This window comes from Gymnoscopelus braueri (assembly GCF_963280865.1).
Source record: "Gymnoscopelus braueri genome assembly, chromosome: 14".
Classification (NCBI taxonomy): domain Eukaryota; kingdom Metazoa; phylum Chordata; class Actinopteri; order Myctophiformes; family Myctophidae; genus Gymnoscopelus; species Gymnoscopelus braueri.
The window spans coordinates 45,544,177-45,565,095 of NC_137619.1; the positions used below are offsets into that span (position 1 = coordinate 45,544,177).

Here is a 20,919-nt window from a genome sequence, read left to right on the forward strand (position 1 = left end):
AGAAAAAAATCGAATTTTTCCTGTGTTTTACTGTGTATTTTTGAGTGAAACATGCTATTTTCAAACATCAAACAACACATGTCAACGAGGTCGCGATGACCTCGTTGACATTTGTGAAACCACACCTGAAAACCATAAGTGATTAGCAACCATCAGGGGATCAATTATACTGGAGATAAATATTCTGTGACTACTTGAAAAGGTTAGAAAACACCAAAATCTCTGGCAGTGAAGGGGGTGCATTTTATATATACTCTGGCAGTTAAAGAGTTAGTATCGTTGGTAAAACATGTGAAGGAAGTAAGAAAGAGGCCCCATTTCTTTCCAATATGGCTGCTGTGCATAGAGCCTATTACCAATACTGCGCGGCTCTTAATGCCTTCCATACATACACATGCTGTACTGTGTAGGGCGCTGCCCGAGTGGTAGCAATTTCCTTAGTTTCATGTTTTCCTTTGCGAGTATCACAAGTCGAAAGTCGATTGCAGGATCTCCACTTGACGTTCCAGTTCATTAGTTTCCTCATAAACGTTTGCATTTTTCAGCGATTGCTCTCCAGCGGTTTCTAATATCGCGGCTGTTGTCGGGCGGGAAAGCGTGTATGTACGTCCAAAGCCGTTACTTTTCAGGGAATGGACAAAAGAGCCTGTGTTCCGCTGGTATCCAGCAGTGGTGTAAAGTAACTAAGTACATTTACTCAAGTGCTGTACATTAATTTTGAGGTACTTTTACTTTGCTGGAGTATTTTCAATTGTCTATACTTTTACTTCTACTCCACTACATCTCAAAGGCAAATATTGTACTTTTACTCCACTACAATTATTTGAAAGCTTTAGTAACTATAGTTATAAATTATTACATTATAAAACATACATTAACCACTTATTTTATACCTAGGCTATTTGAAAATAGCCGATCTACAAGCTCACAACGCGTCACAATGTGACGCGTTGTGAGCTTGTAGATCGGCTATTTTCAAAAAATGTTGTACTTACTTTTGGTACATTTTGATACCAATACTTTTGTACTTTTACTCAAGTAAATTTAGAATTCCGGACGTTTACTTAGAGTAAGTAAAAGTGCTTTTACATTACAGTATTGATACTTTTACTTAAGTAAAACATTAGAGTACTTTTTCCACCACTGGTATCCAGTGGAACACAGGCTATTTGTCGCTACTTAGGCGCGACATTTTGTACAAATAAACAGGTTATTAACTTACGAAAAAACACAAGAGGTTGAAAAATGGAGGTACACGGTTTCTGCCCGACAACAACAATACGCAGAAAAGCAGTGGGCTCTCACAATATACCCCGCTCTCTCCCTCTCTCTCTCTCTCTCGCTGACAATGAAACCTGATCTCATTTCAAACTATGAAAGCAAAACGGCCCTACTTAATGTTATTCTTTTGTTGGAATCCAATCTAACCCACATTGTTGGAAAACCCATATTGGACTCTTTCTTTTTTTTTTTTTACTTTCTTTCTTTTTCTCCCCTCTAAACGTCGCTCACCTCTAATACTGCTGCTGAATGATGTCATCCTAATGGAAAACTTCTCTTTGTCTGTTGAAAAGCAGATGTTATTGTGATAAAGGAGACGATAAGAGCAATTAATTAACCACTGCAAGTGTAATAGTTTATCCAGACGCGTTAACATGAAGATATCATCATTACCTCCTCCCACTGTCATGGTCTCCGGTGGGGGAAATACATTTACTCAAGTACTTTTACTTTGCTTGAGCATTTTTCGATACTTTATATTTCTATTCCACTGCATCTCAGAGGCAAATATTGTACCGTTTTACTGCACTACAATTATTTGAAAACTTTAGTTACGAGTTACTTTGCAGATTATTATTACAAAACATACATATGTACGCAATTGAGACCGGTTTTATGCAGTTCGATTTTTTTCTTTTTTACACAAATCTTCTCTTCTTGGGGCGGTCCCTGGCACGAAACGTCTTCAGATAAGGGGTCCACGACCAATTACATAATCATTTTGGGGGGGGGGGGGGTCCTTGGCACGAAAACGTACTGAAACTGAACTACTGATTTCAGAAGGCACTTGGTAGAACGGGACCTCGGGTCTTCAAAGGGTTAAGTAAAGATTGTGCGTTCCTCTCTCTCCCACCACAGTGATGGTGTCATGTTTAAGAGGGCCCATCGGTGCGTGTTATAGCGGCCCTAATAGGCTTACCTGTCAGCGCTGTATGGGACATGGGTCCTGTAAATCACATTTGTCAGCGACACCTGCTTTGCTCGCCTCTCTCTCTCTCTATCTCTCTCTCTCTCTCTGTGTATTTATGGCTTTCTACCTCCTCCTCCCCATCCCTTCTTCTACTACTTCTTCATGGCCAGGGACCAAAATCCACCCCCTCTTCCCTCTAAAAAGGATAATCTCCCCGTACCCTCCACCCTCCACCCCCCCACCCCATTGAATGAATGGGTGGGTGTTAAAATATATGGCGGGACCCCCCCGTCCCCCCACAGTACCTTTACTTAAACCCATCCAAGTGCTTGTAAAATGTCATTGAAAGGGGAGTCTATAGAGTGTCAGGATTGGCAGGGTGTTTGGGTATTAAGGCCCCTCAGTTGCGGCTCTGCACCGGGGCTGGTGTTTTTTGGCCCTCTGTGGTTCTCAAAACATTTTCATGTCAGGGACGCCCCCCCGGTTCGAGAAGATTTGTGTTTATCCCATTTAGACCGGGAAAGAATCTGTGTCATTTCTTGATTTCTTTGGCTATTCAAAAATAGCCAGATCTACAAGCTTGTAGCATGGCACCGAGTGCCGCGCTACAAGCTTGTAGATCTGCTATTTTTGAAAAATCGTGAAAATGTGTGCAAATCTTTAAATATGTATTTTTGAAAGTGAACAGTTGTAAAACATTTTGTTCCAGGGACCCCCAGAAGCAAATATTTGAGTTACAAATTAAAGAATATATATTCAAAGATTTGCACACATTTTCATGATTTTTCAAAAATAGCAGATCTACAAGCTCATAGCGCGGCACTCTGTGCCGCGCTATGAGCTTGTAGATCTGCTATTTTTGAATAGCCAAATAAATCTAAAATGACACGAGATGCGTTCCCCTGCTTGAATGGGTCAAAAAAGAAATCTTTACAAATATAAAAAGAAAAATCACATTCTTTCAACATTTTTCTAAAATAGCTGATCTACAAGCTTGCATCGCGATAGCCGCTTGTAGATAGCCGAATTATAACATAACAAGGCTAAAGTGGTTAAACTGATTGTGATTCAAAAACTAATTTGGCTGGGGACCCCCCCCTGGAACCCCTTCAAGGACCCCTGTGGTGGTCCCCGGCCCGAACCCCCACTTTGAGAACCGCGCTGCTGCGAAGCCCCCCCCCCCCCCCCCCCCCGCCTCCTCCCAGCAAAGCAAGGGGGTCTGAGAAGGAGAGTCTGAAAAGGAAGTGTATTAACTAAGGCTGTGTGTGTGTGTGTGTGTGTGTGTGTGTGTGTGTGTGTGTGTGTGTGTGTGTGTGTGTGTGTGTGTGTGTGTGTGTGTGTGTGTGTGTGTGTGTGTGTGTGTGTGTGTGTGTGTGTGTGTGTGTGTGTGTGTGTGGACTCGGGTATGATGGCTGACCAAGTGCTGGGCTGCTGATAACCTTTAGGAAGGACATTGTTCCTGTGTGTGTGGGGGGGGGGGGCTTGGGGGGTGCTGCAGTATACAAGCTCCGTGGTGCCGTAATGGGAGGTGCAGTGGTTCATTGGTTTGTCTGTTCTCAGCAAGGGTTTAGGTGGTAGAGTAAGTGTGTGTGTGTGTGTGCACGGGGGGGTAGGGGTTGTGTAGAAAACTCCCCAGTGGCTTTCTGCGTACGTTTTATTTTTATTTTCAGGGACCCGGGTCTATCATTCATTTACCCTCTGTCTGAACCTGGCTTTTCACTGGAATGTCACTGCAGAAAGAGGAGAAAAAAAAAAAATCATAACCGAGAATCATTATCAGCTTCATTGTCACATCACAGGTTTACACGTGTAAAGACGTGGGTGAAAGTCTTAGAGTAACAGCAGGAGAGAAATGTAAAGACGGGATCGAAGCAGAACTAAAATCTGGAAGATCTATAGATACAGAAGGCATTATGTAGTAGAAGGTCCATGATGTTTAGAATATTAGCATCATATGCAGCTGTGTATATGTTCTTAGAACAATAGCATCATATGCAGGTGTGTGTTCTTAGAACAATAGCATCATATGCAGGTGTGTACATGTTCTTAGAACAATAGCATCATATGCAGGTGTGTACATGTTCTTAGAACAATAGCATCATATGCAGGTGTGTGTTCTTAGAACAATAGCATCATATGCAGGTGTGTGCATGTTCTATAGAGTATTAGCATCATATGCAGGTGTGTACATGTTCTATAGAGCAGTGGTTCTCAACCAGTGGTCCGGGGACCACCAGTGGTCCTTGGGGGGGGGGGGGTACCAGGGGGTCCCCAGCAAAATTAGTTAACATAGCGTCACAATCATTTTTAACCACTTAGCTTTGGCTATTCAAAAATAGCAGATCTACAAGCTCATAGCGCGGCACCGAGTGCCGCACTATGAGCTTGTAGATCTGCTATTTTTGAAAAACCTTGAAAAAGTGTGCATATCTTTGAATATTTGTATTTTTTAAAGCGAAAATTAACGGATATCTTTGCTTCTGGGGGTCCCTGACACAAAACAATTTCAAATGGGGGTCCGCGGCCAAATGTATATCAATGTAGGGGTCCTTGGCATGAAAAAGGTTGAAAACCACTGCTATAGAGTATTAGCATCATATGCAGGTGTGTACATGTTCTATCGAACAATAGCATCAAATGCAGCTGTGTACGTGTTCTATAGAGTATTAGCATCATAATGCAGAATTGCAGATGTGTGTGCACATGCCGCCATGAGGCGAGGTGTAAAAAAAAAAGAAAAAGCCTCAGCAGGTGCAGTGTTCTTCAGGTGCACTTCTTCTTCTTCTTCACCAGACCAGTTTGTGCAACAAGGAAAAAAAAGGTTTGAATCCACATAACAGCGTGTTGTTTGTTTTCTTTGCTTCCTCTTCAGAGCACATCTCGAGACTGGAGGAGGAGGAAGAGAGGGGCTGCGGAGGAGGACGGGAGTCGCGCGCCTGAGGAATACATGAAGGGAGGGCGGCGGGGGGAGGGGGAGGAGAACGCCTCTACGACGCCGCCACACTCCGTGCTCACAGTCTGTGCAGGTAAACATCTGAGTAATCTTCACGTTTCTATTGACTTCCATTCAATCCGGGACGCGTCTGTGTCATTGTCGATTTTTCTTTGGCTATTCGAAAAATAGCAGATCTACAAGCTCATAGCGCGGCACCGAGTGCCGCGCTATAGACCGCCGAAGTCTGACGTCATTTACACATCCTTTGTTTGTCTACCTGGTTCGCAGTTTTCCACCCCCGTTCTGAATCCCATAGACGTATTTAATATCGCGTCAAATAAGAACTGTGTTCCAAAAATAAACAAATGACCACGGCGGGTTGACTCTTATGGATATGAAGCATCAACTGACGGTGAGAAAACGCTAATGTTACTTCCGCCAAATTAGTTACATTTTCGCCAGAAACAGACTGTATCAAATATAAGTGACTGACTATCATAAACTATACAGAACCTCCTCCCTGACAATAACGCCGACACGCGGTGTTTATTTTTGGACCACAATTCTTATATGAGACGATTCTAAGATGACCCAATGTTATTCTCCATAGAGAAATTACTTCCGCAAACCTGGGGATGAACGAGTGACGTCAGGACTTCGGTGCTCTATAAGCTTGTAGTATCCTGACGTCGTGTTGACGACGTACATGCTCGGCCAATCTGTGAAGCCGATGGGTGTCTGGTCGGCCAATCAGGGAAGCCGATGCCAGTACACTTCCACCAAAGCGCACAGAGGTTCGGTGCGTTCCTCCACATACCGCAGACATTTGTTATACAGATATTTGTGTTGTGGTTTTTTGTGATTGTTTATCGCGGTTCTTCGAAACTGTCGGTCCAACCGAATGCCCACTGCAAAAATATATATATTCAAAGATTTGCACACATTTTCACGATTTTTCAAAAATAGCAGATCTACAAGCTCGTAGCACGGCACTCGGTGCCGCGCTATGAGCTTGTATATCTGCTATTTTTGAATAGCCAAATTGGTTAAAATCAAGTTTGAAATCGCTTGGTCGGACGTTGTCCGAGTTATGCCCGGGACAGACACGCATAAATACACACACACACACACACACAGGTTTTGGTGAATTTTTAGATATATGTTAACCATTAAAACCGGGAAAGCGTCTGTGTCATTTTAAAAGTTTTGCGTTGGCTATTCAAAAATAGCAGATATACAAGCTCACAGCGTGTCACTTGTTTTTTTTTAATCTTGAAGATGTGAGAACTACTGATTTAGAAGGCATTTGTGGAATCGGCCTCTGCTCTTAAATAGGTTAAATCTTTCCAAATTTGTGGACGTTTGGGGGAAATCGTTCACCTATATAATGACACGTCCGAGATAGGGACACCAGGTTAAAAGTGCTTATTAAAGTCTTTCCTGAGGAGGAGGAGGAGGAGGAGGAGGAGGAGGAGGAGGAGGAGGAGGAGGAGGAGGAGGAGGAGGAGGAGGAGGAGGAGGAGGAGGAGGAGGAGGAGGAGGAGGAGGAGGAGGAGGAGGAGGAGGAGGAGGAGGAGGAGGAGGGTGTTTTTTTTGTTGCACGGAAACCAGAAAGCCAGACAGCACAGTGCAGCGCAGTGCGGCGCGGCTGGTTTTCATTGGGGTTTCCTGGGGCAGGAATCAGGGCACACATAGGGTCCGTCTGCTGCTGGTTATGATGAGGCGACGTTCTGCGGGCCCCGCGCTGGGGCTCTGCCCAAGAACCCAGCCCAGGCCCCCGAGATGAGATGCCTGTGGCTCTGAGCGGGGCCCCTCAACACCTGCAGAGCAGAACAAAATAACATGACGTTATCCCGCACAAAAGCCGCAGCCCCGTAAAAAAAAAGCTACGTTTAGGTATTTTAGCGGTGGTTGGAGGTTGGTCTCCCTAATCTTCCATTGAAAAGAATGCTAGACTACGCTACACGCCGTCGGGGGCGGCCCTGGACAACACATAGTGCCTTCCTGGGGTTCTGACCAAAAGGCAATATGTGCCTTCTTGGGAGTGAGACTGTGTTGCACGGGAACGATGCGAGTCGGGAACCAATGCCCCTCCGGTTATGCAATACCCATTTTAGAACCCCATTGTACCTGCTGGCCACGTATGGACATATCTGTTTGTCTGCATGTCCCTTTTTAGTATGACCAGTGGTGTAAAGTAACTAAGTACATGTACTCAAGTACTGTACTTGAGTAAAACTACTTCAAAATTGTACATAACTGGAGTACTTCAAATTTTCGATACTTTTACTTCTACTCCACTACATCTCAGATCCAAATATTGTACTTTTACTCCACTAGTTACTTTGCAGATTTTGATTATTATTAAAAAACATACATTAACCGCTTTAACCAGCCCTATATACTTTGGCTAATTACAAATAGCCGAGCTTGTAGATCTGCTATTTTCAAAGGAAGTTTTAAAAACTTGTGAAATGGGACATTCTGCATAATGTCCCAATTTTACTTTTGGTACTGTAAGTATATTTTGATGCCAATACTTTTGCACTTTTACTCAAGTACATTTTGAATACCGGACTTTCACTTGTAACAGAGTATTTCTTCATTGCAGTATTGATACTTTTACTTAAGTAAAGAAATGTAGTACTTTTTCCATGACTGAGTATGTCCATGTATGGTGATACTGTATCTGTCGGTCTGTGTCCCTTTTATGCCCATATATGGAGTTCTGTGTCAGCCATGCCCAAATATGGAGTCCAGGCCAGTCTGTGACTTCAGTACTATGACATCAATTTGATGACATCATGGTGCTCCATATATGGGGATATGCATTTTTGTTACTGAGATACAGTATGACGATAACGACAATATTTCGACATCCCTCGGCGCTAGTATATGTGAATGCAAACTGTATAAGGGAAAAGGTACATGATGTAATAAAACTGATTTCAGGAGCTAGTAGCTTTAGCTCTTGCACTTTGCAGCGCAACACAGTTGATTTAACACATTGGGTGCCAAAACCGGTATTTACCGTGTTTTCAATGTTTAGCGCTTAGGCGCCAAAACCGGGATTTACCGTGTTATCAATGTTTTAGTTTTTTTCGTTTTTTTCCACAAGGGGGGGGTCTAGGGCAACTTTGGAACCACCCACGGTGCCTCTTAAATGGAAGGGACAGATGGATCACCGTGCCAAAAAAACCTATTCTATCTCCTTATTAAAAACCTCCGCATCTCCTTAACTTTTTACAGTGTGGAAAACGAGTCATTTTCGGTGCGCGATCACTCCGCAATGGCGACTCGCGTGAGAGATGTTATTGTTCCAGGCGTTAGCCAGGACCATCCATCGTCGCGCGCGCATCCATTGTTTACATCCGGGTGCTCGTCGTGGAGTCTACAGCCCTAAACAGCGCAGCGTTACGAACGGTGAGATCTCTGGCACTCAACGTACACTGTTTTAATAAAACTCTGGCACAGAATGTGTTTTAATACATACCTTCTCATAACGTCTCTGTCGGGCGGAAACCTCATATGTCCAAAACTGTTACTTTTCCGGATTCAAATACAAAAGCATCAAAAGTGGCAGATCGACAAGCTCCGCGTTTCAAGCTTGTCGATCTGCTACTTTTGTTGCTTTTGTGTGACGTTATAGTATGATCAAGTAGAGCGTTAATCTACGAAAAAAAACACAACAAGTTATAATATGGAGATAAGATGTTTCTGCCCGACAGCAACGATATCCCTTTGAGTTGCTCTGCCACCTTATAGCTCTATTTCTCATTTTCTAATTTTTTGCTATATATGTTCTTGCTCTCCACCCAATGCTCCTTCCTGGCAGGGATTAAAAAGGAGGGCCTGTGGGTGGTGTTGGGTGGTGGCGTTGGAGTGCCGGGGAGAGATACAGGAGGCAAATAAATAAATAAAAGGATGGTTAATCTTCCTTTTGCCGCGTGTGAAGGATGTGCAGTGCTGCAGCCCGTGGAACATCTGCCACACACACACACACGCACGCACGCACACACACACACACACACACACACACACACGAACCACTGGCAGGGATCAGCCAAAGCGATTAGCACACGGACGTCAGAACATAGAGAGCGACAGATTTAACACGACTTGCGTACACGCACACACACACACACACACACACACACACCACACACACACACACACACACACACACACACACACACACACACACACACACACACACACACACAATAACAATACTATACTTGTGAGGACCCAATCCTAACTCCTAACCCCGACCTATATTGTCCTAATTGTAAGCCTGACTCTTAGAAATTGCCCAATAGATACTGTAGTCTTATTTCTCCAATTCTGCTTCATTTGAGATTTGACGCACGCACGCACATGCGTCGCACACGCACGCACGCACGCACGCACGCACACACACACACACACACACGCACACGCACACGCACAGTAACACAGAGTCCACGCAGGCAGACAGACAGAGAGACACATACAGTTGGCAGCTGCCAGAGCAGCTACAGAAGGTGACATGTAGTCGGTCACATGACAGACACACGATGGCATAGATGACGGCCGGCAGCCAGTGGTGTAAAGTAACTAAGTACATTTACTCAAGTGCTGAACTTAAGTACAATTTTGAGGTACTTTTACTTTACTGGAGTATTTCCAAGGTTCAATGCTTTTACTTCTACTCCACTACATCTCAGAGGCAAATATTGTACTTTGACCCCACTACAATTTTTAGATTTTTTTTTGTTACTAGTTACTTTGCAGATATAAATTACTATATTATAAAACACACATTAACCACTTTAGCCCCATTTTATACCTAGGCTATTTGAAAATAGCCGATCTACAAGCTCACAACGCGTCGCGATGCGACACGTTTTGAGCTTGTAGATACAGTATGCTATTTTCAAACATTTTAGTACTTTTACTTTTGGTACTTTAAGTACATTTTGATGCCAATACTTTTGTACTTTTACTCAAGTAAATTTTGAATTCCAGACTTTTACTTGTAACAGAGTACTTCTACATTGCAGTATTGATACTTTTACCTAAGTAAAACATTTGATTACATTTTCCACCACCGCCGTCATCCAGACACACACGTTTCCTCTGCTCAGAGCGGGCTCAGGGGGCAGAGCGGCCGGCTGGGACCCCGTAAAGCAGTGGTTTGCAAACATATTCGTGCCAAGGACCCCCCAATTGATATATATTTGGGGGTCGCGACCCCCCATCTGAAAATGTGTCGTGCCAGAGACCCCCAGGGTCGGCTTTTGAGGGTGGGTCTGTACAGGGGAAAGGTGGTAATTATGTGTTTTTCTGAAGGTGGCCTGCATCCACGAGTTTCGCAGTGTCCCATGAGGCCTTGCGTGAATTATGGGCATCGCCTCCTGTTGCCTGTTGCAGTGGTGGAAAAAGTACAAGTAAAAGTACCAATACTGCAATATATAGAAATACTCTGTTACAAGTAAAAGTCCAGAATAAAAAATGTACTTGAGTAAAAGTACAAAAGTATTGGCATCAAAATGTACTTAAAGTACCAAAAGTAAAAGTACTAAAATGTTTGAAAATAGCCGATCTACAAGCTCACAACGTGTCGCATCGCAACGCGTTGTGAGCTTGTAGATCTGCTATTTTCAAATAGCCTAGGTATAAAATAAGGCTAAAGTGGTTAATGTATGTTTCATAATATCATAATTTATATCTGAAAAGTAACTATTAACTAAAGTTTTCAAATAATTGTAGTGGAGTAAAAGTACAATATTTGCCTCTGAGATGTAGTGGAGTTAAAGTATTGGAAATACTCAATTTAACTTAAGTATGGTACTTAAGTAAATGCACTTAGTTACTTTCCACCACTGGCCTGTTGTCAGTATTTCAATTCATTTGAGTGATGCGTGTCAGTCAACAATAATATGGGAACACAACCTGACAGAAATCTTAAAGGATCATATTAGTCTGCCTACTTATCCTACAGAGATCTCCCTCCACACAGCTGATTCAAATGAATGATCAATGGCTCTTGACACTTGCTCTTAGCAGTAGCCTAAACTCCTGTCCTGTTTCACTCTTACGGAATTTCCTCACAAATAATGAAAATGTGACACGTGGTGAGCTCGTACCTTCTTTACCAAACAGACCGCTGCACTGTCGCAGTGTTTCAGTCTATATATACGCGGGCATGCGGTATAGCAAGAGCACCGTTCGTTGACAGGACTTGGCTGTTATGCTGCGCCCGTTTTTTTTTTTTTTTACAGACGTGAATGGCTCCCGTAGTGGCCCGGGCACCGGCGCGGTCGGTTTCAACAAGGACTCTTTAACCAGGCTGAATGACAGGAAGGCAGACAGGCAGGCAGAGAGCCAACCACACACACATTCAGTCTCGCAGGGCCGCGGCAATGGTGCCAACTCTTACCAGACCACAGGAGGCCACGTGACCGCTCGCGCGTACGTGTGTGGGACCAAACGTCCCCACAAGTATAGTAGAAATTGAGACATTTTCCTCGTCCTCATAAGAGATGATGTCGTTTTGTGAACAGAGAGAATGTAGAGAGTGGGCAAACTATAAACAAGCATCTATTGCTGTTTTGCAGAGAGGCAGACAGTAGTATCTCTAGATAGATAGATACAGTAGATAGATAGATAGATAGATAGATATGAACAAGCATCTATTGCTGTTTTGCAGAACGCCAGAGCATACAGTTAGCATCGCTCATCTGAGTGAATGTCTCTCCCCTTAATGTCAGTCTCCATAACATGTCCCTCATTCGACCGTGTTGTCTTGTGGTCAGGCAGCTCGTATTTGTCCGTCGTTACTGTAGGAGCGCGAGGGTTTAAACATTTACGACTTTATCCCTATTTTTACACTTATCAGCTTTTGTAAAATCGCAGATTCACAAGATCCTTCTGGGGGCCCCTAGCACAAAACATTTTCAGATATGGGGGGGGCCAAATGCATATCAATTTGGGGGTCCTTGGCACGAAAATGGTTGAGAACCAGTGGCTTCAAACATTGCGTCCAGCGCATGGCCCTGTGTGCCTCGTGGAGCTCTCTGTTGCACAGTGACTGACGGAGAACTCAGCCCTACTATGACACAGCAAAGAGGAATGCACAGGCGGATGCAGTCTCTCTCTCTCTCTCTCTCTCTCCCCACCTCTCCCTCTCTCTCCCCACCTCTCCCTCTATCCCTGGCAGTCTATCCCCCTTTTCCTTTCTTTTTTTTCTTTCTCTCCTTCTCTCCCTCTTTCTTCCCTCTCCCTCCCGCTGTGGGCAGGTCCACATTATAACCCAGTAATTATCGAGGTTATTTTCTCCGGTTGGGCCAAATCCCTGTTTATGGGGCATACGCGTGTGTCAAAAAAAAAAGAAAACGGCTCTGGCCGTCAAAGCCACGCGGGATGCCGGGGGAAACGTCCACGGACACCCCCCCCCCCCCCCCCCCCCCCCCACAGGAGTAAAAAAAATACGACAAGCATCAGCTCTCACAAAAAAAGGCTCCAGTCATGGCGGTTTTAACCCCCCAGACCCACAACGTACAGTACAGTACCTCTGCTCCCGACAGTGGTGGAAAAAGTACTCAAATGTTTTACTTAAGTGAAAGTAGCAATACTGCAATGTAGAAGTACTCTGTTACAAGTACTGGATTTAAAAATGTACTTGAGTAAAAGTACAAATTATTGTTGTCAAAATGTACTTAAAGTACCAAAAGTAAAAGTACTAAAATGTTTGAAAATAGCAGAAGCTCACAACGCGTCGCATCGCGACGCGTTGTGAGATCGGCTATTTGAGCTTGTAGATCGGCTATTTTCAAATTTAAAATAGGGCTAAAGTGGTTAATGTATGTTTTATAACGTAATAATGTATAATTATCTGCAAAGTAACTAGTAACTAAAGTTTTCAAATAAAGCAGTGGAGTAAAAGTACAATATTTGCCTCTGAGATGTAGTGGAGTAGAAGTAAAAGTATTGGAACAATTGGAAATACTCCAGCAAAGTAAAAGTACCTCAAAATTGTACTTATAAGTACAATACTTGAGTAAATGTACTCAGTTACTTTACACCACTGCCCCCATCATCCAGAAGTTTCGGTAGCTGTGTCACGACCTCCAGAGCGAGGCAGTGGAAATTGTGTTCGCGTGTGAGCGTGTAGACCCCAGCGCTGGCCGCGGCCCAAGAGAAATCTGGTGGAAAACCGCTATCCACACATAGAAAAGGGGGGAATGTCTGACAGAAAAGACGTTGAGGACTTAACAAAATAAAAGGGCAATGCTGCACACAAAACGGGCTTTATGAAGAAAAAGCCCCCTGAAAAAACTCAATGAAAAAACCCACAGGGCTCTTTAGCACACATATGGGGACATTAAGTGTATATTTCCTGTTTCCTTGTCCATTTAACCCATTAAGACCGGGGAAAGAATCTGTGTCTTTTTTTCTTTTCTTTTTTGCTATTCAAATCTTCTTCTTTTTTTTAATACATATACATTTTTAACTCAAATCTTTGCTTCTGGGGGGTCCCTGGAACAACATATTTTGAGATGGGGGTCCACGGCCAATACATATCATTTTGGGTGGTCCTTGACATGAAAAGGTTTGAAAACCACTGATTATAGCAACATACGTTTTTTCAAAAAACTGTTTTAGAAGACATTTGTAGAATCCCCGAGAAGCAAAGATTTTAATTAAGAATGTTCGCTTAAAAATATATATATATTCAAAGATTTGCAAAAAAATCACTATTTTTCAAAAATAGCAGATCTACAACTTCATAAGTGCCGCGCTGTGAGCTTGTATATCTGCTATTTTTGAATAGCCCAAAGAAATCTAAAAATGACACACAGGTGCGTTCCCGCTCTTAAAGGGTTAAGTTGAACAAACAAAAGGAGATGGCATTTTTTTTGTACGGTGTTATAGGGTCTCTATTGAAAACCCTTCCTATTGACACGACACCCTGGAGAATTGTGACCCGGGTTACAGCACACATTTCCTGTGGCGATGGACAGAGAGGAAGTAGGGCTGTGAAAGGGCATAACTGTAAAAGAAAAAAAAAAAAGGGAAAAAAAAGGAGGGAAAAAACATACACCAATTAACCCAACGAGGTATTAAAGCAGTTAATTACAACTCTGCCTTTTCTGAAACGGATACGGTTGTTCTGGTAGCGCTGTACTGCTACCAAAAACAAAGTCCCATTAGCCTACTAACTTACTTATTATGAGCCAAAAGGCACATTTTGTATGTAACAAGCTCTGTAAGCCAGGGTGTGCACGCACACACACACACACACACGCACACGCACACGCACACGCACACGCACACGCGCGCACATCGAAAACGGCTCCCCTTCACAAAAGCTGCTTCCTCTGTGTTTCATCACTCGGGCTGGGCTTTGTTAGTGTGCGGAAATGCCTGGAGAGGGAATGAAAATACTGGCAAGTCCCTGCAACGCTTTCTGAAGAGAGAGAGAGAGAGAGAGAGAGAGAGAGAGAGAGAGAGAGAAACAGATAGAGTTGGGTTTTTGCAGCTGCAACAGAGTTCTCTCTCCCTCTCTCACTCACACACACACACACACACACCCATATAGGTTGAGGAGGGGTTCAGGTTACGTACAGAGAGATAAGCGGCGTTAACGTAAGGCACACAAACAGAGGAGTATTGTGTTGTTATACACCATGGCCAGCAGGACACAGGAACCAGGCAGGGGGTGAGAGCCAACATTGACAGTACGTACGTACGTAGGTACGTACGTACGTACGTACGTAGGTACGTACGTACGTACGTAGGTACGTACGGGGGTTTCCTCTTAGCCTAGCATCATCACACACACAGAGGCCACCAGACGAGTAGACCACTACACCACAGTGGTAGACGGCACCGACCGTGAAAATCTCCTTACACTGATACCAACTGGCTCTTATACGCTTTCCCACCTCTGAGACTTAAACATCGTGTCACTTTTTTTTTTCACCACTTAGCAACCACTTAAACCCCATACTTTGTTGAGCGGAGCCCCTCAGGGCTCTATACTAGCTTAAGCCCTATATAACCTGTCGTATGACAACGTGTACAGAAGTCCTGACGCCACTCGTTCATCCCCTGGGTCGTAAAGTAAATTTCGCTATGGAGAATAACATTGGGTCATCTTAGAATCGTCTCATATAAGAATTGTGGTCCAAAAAGAAACAAACTGTCTCGGCGATATTGTCAGGGAGGTGGCTCTGTATCGTTTATGATAGTCAGTCACTCATATTTGATACAGCGCTGTTTCTTGCGAAAATTGTACTAATTCGGCGGAAGTAATATTAGCGTTTTCTCACCTTCAGTTGATGCTTCATATCCATAAGAGCCAAATCGCCGGGGTCATTTGTTTATTTTTGGAACACAGTTCTTATTTGACGCGATATTAAAGACGTCTATGGGGATTCAGAACGGGGGGTGGAAAACCGCGACCCAGGTAGGATGCGTAAATTACGTCAGACTTCGGTGCTCTATAGATGCACTATTTTTTGAGTACGGACGTGTTGGAAGTGGTTAAACCCAACCTATCATAGCAGCTTGGGGGTTATAGAATAAATAACTTGTATTCGTCTTTTTAAGTGTCATCGTTAAGTGTCAACAAAAAACGACATTCCATTACATCATCTCACGGCCATCTTTTCTGGCCAAAAAAAACCCCAAACAGACAGGTGTTTGTAATCAAAGTGCCATACTGAAGACAGCAGGGTGACTGCAATCAGATGACAGAGATGGCTGCTAGTAGCCGCACGTGGCAGTAAAATAGGAAATATCGGCATTAAACACCACCACAACGTCATGGAGGAAGTTATTCAAAGGATCGTAACGTGTTTTAACCCATTAAAACCTGGGGAAACGGCCATCTGTGTCATTTTACATCTTAGCGTTGGCTATTCAAAAATAGCAGATGTACGAGCTCACAGCGCGGCGCGAAGAGCTCGTACATCTGCTATTTTTGAACATTTTTGAACATTTGAGAACTACTGATTTAGAGAGCATTTGTGGAATCGGCCTCGGGTCTTAATGGTTATAGGGATAAAGGTATATAGGCTAGCGGTGAAGGGAGGGGTGGTGGGGGGGGGTGTTAACCTAGTGACAGAGCGGAGAAGCCTCCAAGACAGCTGCTCGAGCTGTTCCTCTCTCTCTTTCTCTCTCTCTCTCTCTCTCTCTCTCTCTCTCCTCTCTCTCTCTCTCTCTCTCTCTCTCTCTCTCTCTCTCTCTCTCTCTCTCTCTCTGTCACACACACACTCTCTCTCTCTCTGTCAGTCACTCTCTCTCTCTCTCTCTGTCACACACACTCTCTCTCTCTCTCTCTCTCTCTGTCACTCTCTCTCTCTCTCTCTCTCTCTCTGTCACACGCTCTCTCTCTGTCACTCTCTCTCTCTCTCTCTCTCTCTCTGTCACACGCTCTCTCTCTCTCTCTCTCTCTCTCTCTCTCTCTCTCTCTCTGTCACACGCTCTCTCTCTCTCTCTCTCTCTCTCTCTCTCTCTGTCACTCTCTCTCTCTCTCTCTCTCTCTCTGTCACACGCTCTCTGTCTCTCTCTCTCTCTCTCTGTCTCTTTGCCTCGCTCCTTTTTAGCCAGTGACAGCAGGCAGCCAGTGATGACATAGTGTCTCTGGCAAGCCAGCGGGCCAGCCGCTAAGCAGACAGAAATATCCGCTCTGACAGACGGACGGACGGACGGACGGACGGACAGGCCGTCGCTCGCTCGCCCGCCCCCGCCACAACACACGTACGGCTGTCAAGAAGCTGGCTGTTCTCTTCTTGTTCGCTTTTACTCCCCCTAAACCCCTCTCTCCACACACACACACACACACACACACACACACACACACACACACGCACACACATTCTGGAACATTTCGCGTGTCTCTTTCCCTGCCTGCTTGCCGCTTAATATAGGGATATAAAATAGCATCACATATAAAATAGCAAGCTCACAACATTGTGATGATGCACACAAGTTGTGAGCTTGTAGATCTGCTAATAAAAAATCTTCCAAAAACGTGAATATTTTGAATATTTTTGAAGCATTTTGATAACACAAATATTGTATGGCGTGTAGGGGGGGGGGTCCCCCTGGCTCAAACATTTTCATATGAGTGTGCGCGGCCCAAATACATATTAATTCGGTGGTCCTTGACATGAAAAAGCTTGAGAAGTACTTATTTAACCTTTATTTAACCAGGTGAAACTGATTAACCCATTCAATCCGGGAATGTATCTTGTGTCATTTTCAGATTTCTTTGGCTTTTCAAAAATAGCAGATCTACAAGCTCATGAGCTTGTATATCTTGAAATATATATTTTTTAAAGAGAGCATTTGTAACTCAAATCTTTGCTTCTGGGGGGTCCCTGGAACAAAACATTTTGAGGTGGGGGTCCGCGGCCAAATCCATATCTAAACATCTTTTCTAAATCCTAACCGTATGTTGCTCTATCAGTGGTGCTTCAACTTTTCCATGTCAAGGACCCCCAGAATGATATATGTATTTGACCGCGGACCCCTATCTCAAATTATGTTGTTCCAGGAACCCCCCAGAAGCATATACAAGCTCGAGTCATAGCGCGGAACTCGGTGCCGCGCTATGAGCTTGTAGATCTGCTATTTTCGAATAGCCAAATAAACCTCTAAAATGACTGGATTAGGAACACATTGGTATTTACTAGTGTGTCCCAGAGCCTTATATTAGAGAGTTCCGCCACTGAGGGGGCAGAAACAGGGTCGGTCAACGTGGTTCATGTAAACTGGAAATAGTGACAAACGCCCATAGACTCCAATGCATTCCGTAAACTTCCTGGTTTAGGGCTTTGTCACTATTCGCCAGTAGACGGCTATGTAGAAGACCTGGCCCGAAGAAGTGGACGGAGGTTGACGCAACTCTCCTTGAATGGCTCTGGTGTGTGGCCTAGCTGGGGGGGGGGGTAATGTATAGCATCACAATCATTTGAACCACTTTAACCTTTTATACTTTGGGATATTTGGATGGCTTAGGGTTGAGGACAGAGTACAGCAACTTGCTATGGGCCTGGTCTTCAAGATACACCACAACATTGGGATCCCCCTGTATTTGTCAAAATACTTCCAAAATGTTAATGAAGTCCATGATCATAACACCAGAGGCAGCTCCACAAATCATGTTCAACCCAGATTTGGCTCAACTAAGGGAATGAACTCGTTCTCATGCTATTCATCAAAAATGTGGAATGCCCTACCAAAAGGAGTAAAGGAGTGTAAAACCCTACTCACTTTCAAAACTGCCCATAAAGATACACCTTCTTCTTCGGCTGCAATTCGAAAATGGCCCTTGTCTAAGTCTTAACCTACCCCCCCTACCCCCCCCCCTCCTTCATATTCTTCTTTTGTATATATATATTTTTTTCTCTCTTCATACCAGTAACCTGAAAGCTGATTGTATGACATTCTGTATAGTAGTGTGTATATCTGTCTGCCTCTTATATGTCATCATGATTTGTGTGCATGGGGTTCTCATCTTAAACAAGCTGCGTGCTTAATGAGAGTTCCAGTTTAGTAGACTGTGTATTGTGAATTTGTACTTCCATGTACTGTTATGTTCTGTCATGTACTATTCTCATGTCTTACTAAATAAACTACATCAATCAATCAAAACCCAGTTTTCAAATGTATTGAAAATAGCAGATCTACAAGCTCACAATGCGTTGCAGCTTGTAGATCTGCTATTTCCAAATGGCCGAAATGTATATACGGCTGGAGTGGTTAATGTACGTTTTGTAATAATAATCCAAATCTACAAAGTAACTAGCGACTAAAGTTTTCAAATAATTGTAGTGGAGCAAAAAGTACAATATTTGCCTCTGAGGTGTAGTGGAGTAGCAGTAAAAGTACTGAAATTTGGAAATACTCCAGTAAAGTAAAAAATACCCCAAAATTGTACTTAAGTATAGTACTTGAGTACATGTTACCTTACACCACTGGTTTTACGTTTGAAAGTTAAGAGTTATTTTCTGGGAAAATCTATAGGGAGGGAACTGTCAGTGGCAAGTATTTTTACTGTAGCACAAACTGACCGTTTCGGAAAGGTTTGCTAAAACAACCATGACCTGGCCCCAACCACATTACATGGAGTATGTATGGCTCTGTCAGGCTTTAGTTTATGCAGTACCCAGTGTTACAGTCACTCAAGTACTGTACTTTACTTCTAATCTCAGAGGCAAATATTGTGCTTTTGACTCCACTGTCTACAATTATTTGAAAGAAGTTACTTTGTAGATTTAGATGATTATTTCAAAACATACATCAACCAATTAAGCCCGAATTCGAAAATAGCCCGTCTACAAGCTCAAAACGTGTGGCATCGCGATGCGTTGTGAGCTTGTAGATCGTCTGTTTTCTTTTATTTGTTACCGTACGTATATTTTTAGGTCAATACTTGTGTACTTTTACTCAGCAGTACCTTAGTTCATTGGTTCTCAAAGTGGGGTCCGGGGACAGATAGTTAGAAACCAAATGGACCCTTATGGGTCTGTAACTCTGAGAGTGCACAAATGGAACCAAATGGTCCATTTGGTTCCATTTGTACACTCTCAGAGTTACATTAACATTGATTTTACAATATAAATTGGGGTCCCAGATATAGAAATATCATTAAATGGAGGTCTGTAGCCTAATGCATGTCAAACTGGGGGGTCCTTGAAATAAAAAATTGTTGAGAATCACCGCTAGAGCCTTAAAAATCTTCTCTTATGGGGGTCCCTGGCATGTCTTTTCAAATGGGGGTCCACAGGCTAATAAGTGTTAATTTGGGGGTCCTTGACATGAAAACCACTGTCTTAGTTGAAAGCATCAACCTGGTGGCAGGAAACCATTTTGAAAACATATTCTTCATATATCGTCTCTGTCGGGTGGAAACCTCATTATGTCCAACTCTGTTACTTTTCAGCATTCAAATTCAAAAAGTTTGAAACTTGCGGATCTGCTACTTTTGATGCTTTTGTGTGACACCGTAGTATGATCAAGTAGGGCATTAAAAGGTAGGGTGAGTGATTTTCTTTGGTTAAAATAAGTTATGTTAAAAAAAAAAAGCTCTATATTCTGAAAGTCTTTATTAAACAGAAAATGCATTTTCAGGTCTGGATACCAATTGTATCCAATCAGGATATAGAACTCAGACAGGATACAGATTAAACAAGTGAAATTGGAAGTGATGACACAAAGAAATGAGCTGACACAATAAAAAATGAAGCTCATGAATGGGTACTCTCTCCTGATTGGCTGAAATTTGACAACCCATCTGAAAATGTATTTTCTGTTAAATAAAGAGCTGGAGAGACATGGGAGACTCTTATTACTGAACAAACACTCTATAGCAATGAGTTCTATCAGAATATAGAGCTATTTAACACTTATTTTAACCAAAGACAATACCAGCTCACAATATAGTGCTTTAACCTTTTAACAAAAAACCTTTTGCTTTAACCAAAAAACATCACTTACCCTATACCTTTAATTTATCAAAAAACACATTATAAGAAAAAGTTATAATAGATACACACAGATAATAGGTTTCTGCCCGGCGACAGCAACGGTAAATATGGCAACGCCCGGTGCTCAATACACTGTACTACGCCTCGGCATAGTCTGTCATATCTTTTTGCATTCCCTCCTGTTAATATTGCTGCTCTTTTCTTTCTCTATGAAGCCGTCTTAAATAGAGACAGCTGTTGGGAGGTTTTCAATTTCAACCCCGCTCCGCTCACACGTGTGCCAGCGCTTTCCCAGGGCTTGATGCAGTGGC

The 20,919-nt window shown here is 43.2% G+C and overlaps 1 protein-coding gene across 1 annotated transcript in view; it reads left to right on the forward strand.

Moving 5' to 3' along the window:
• Nucleotides 1–20,919, forward strand: part of LOC308100915 (zinc finger MIZ domain-containing protein 1-like) — a 308,008-nt gene that overhangs the window by 66,105 nt on the left and 220,984 nt on the right. Inside the window, 1 exon segment of the mRNA XM_080450101.1 lies at nt 5,064–5,217. The gene's annotated coding sequence lies outside the window, so the exon portion shown is untranslated.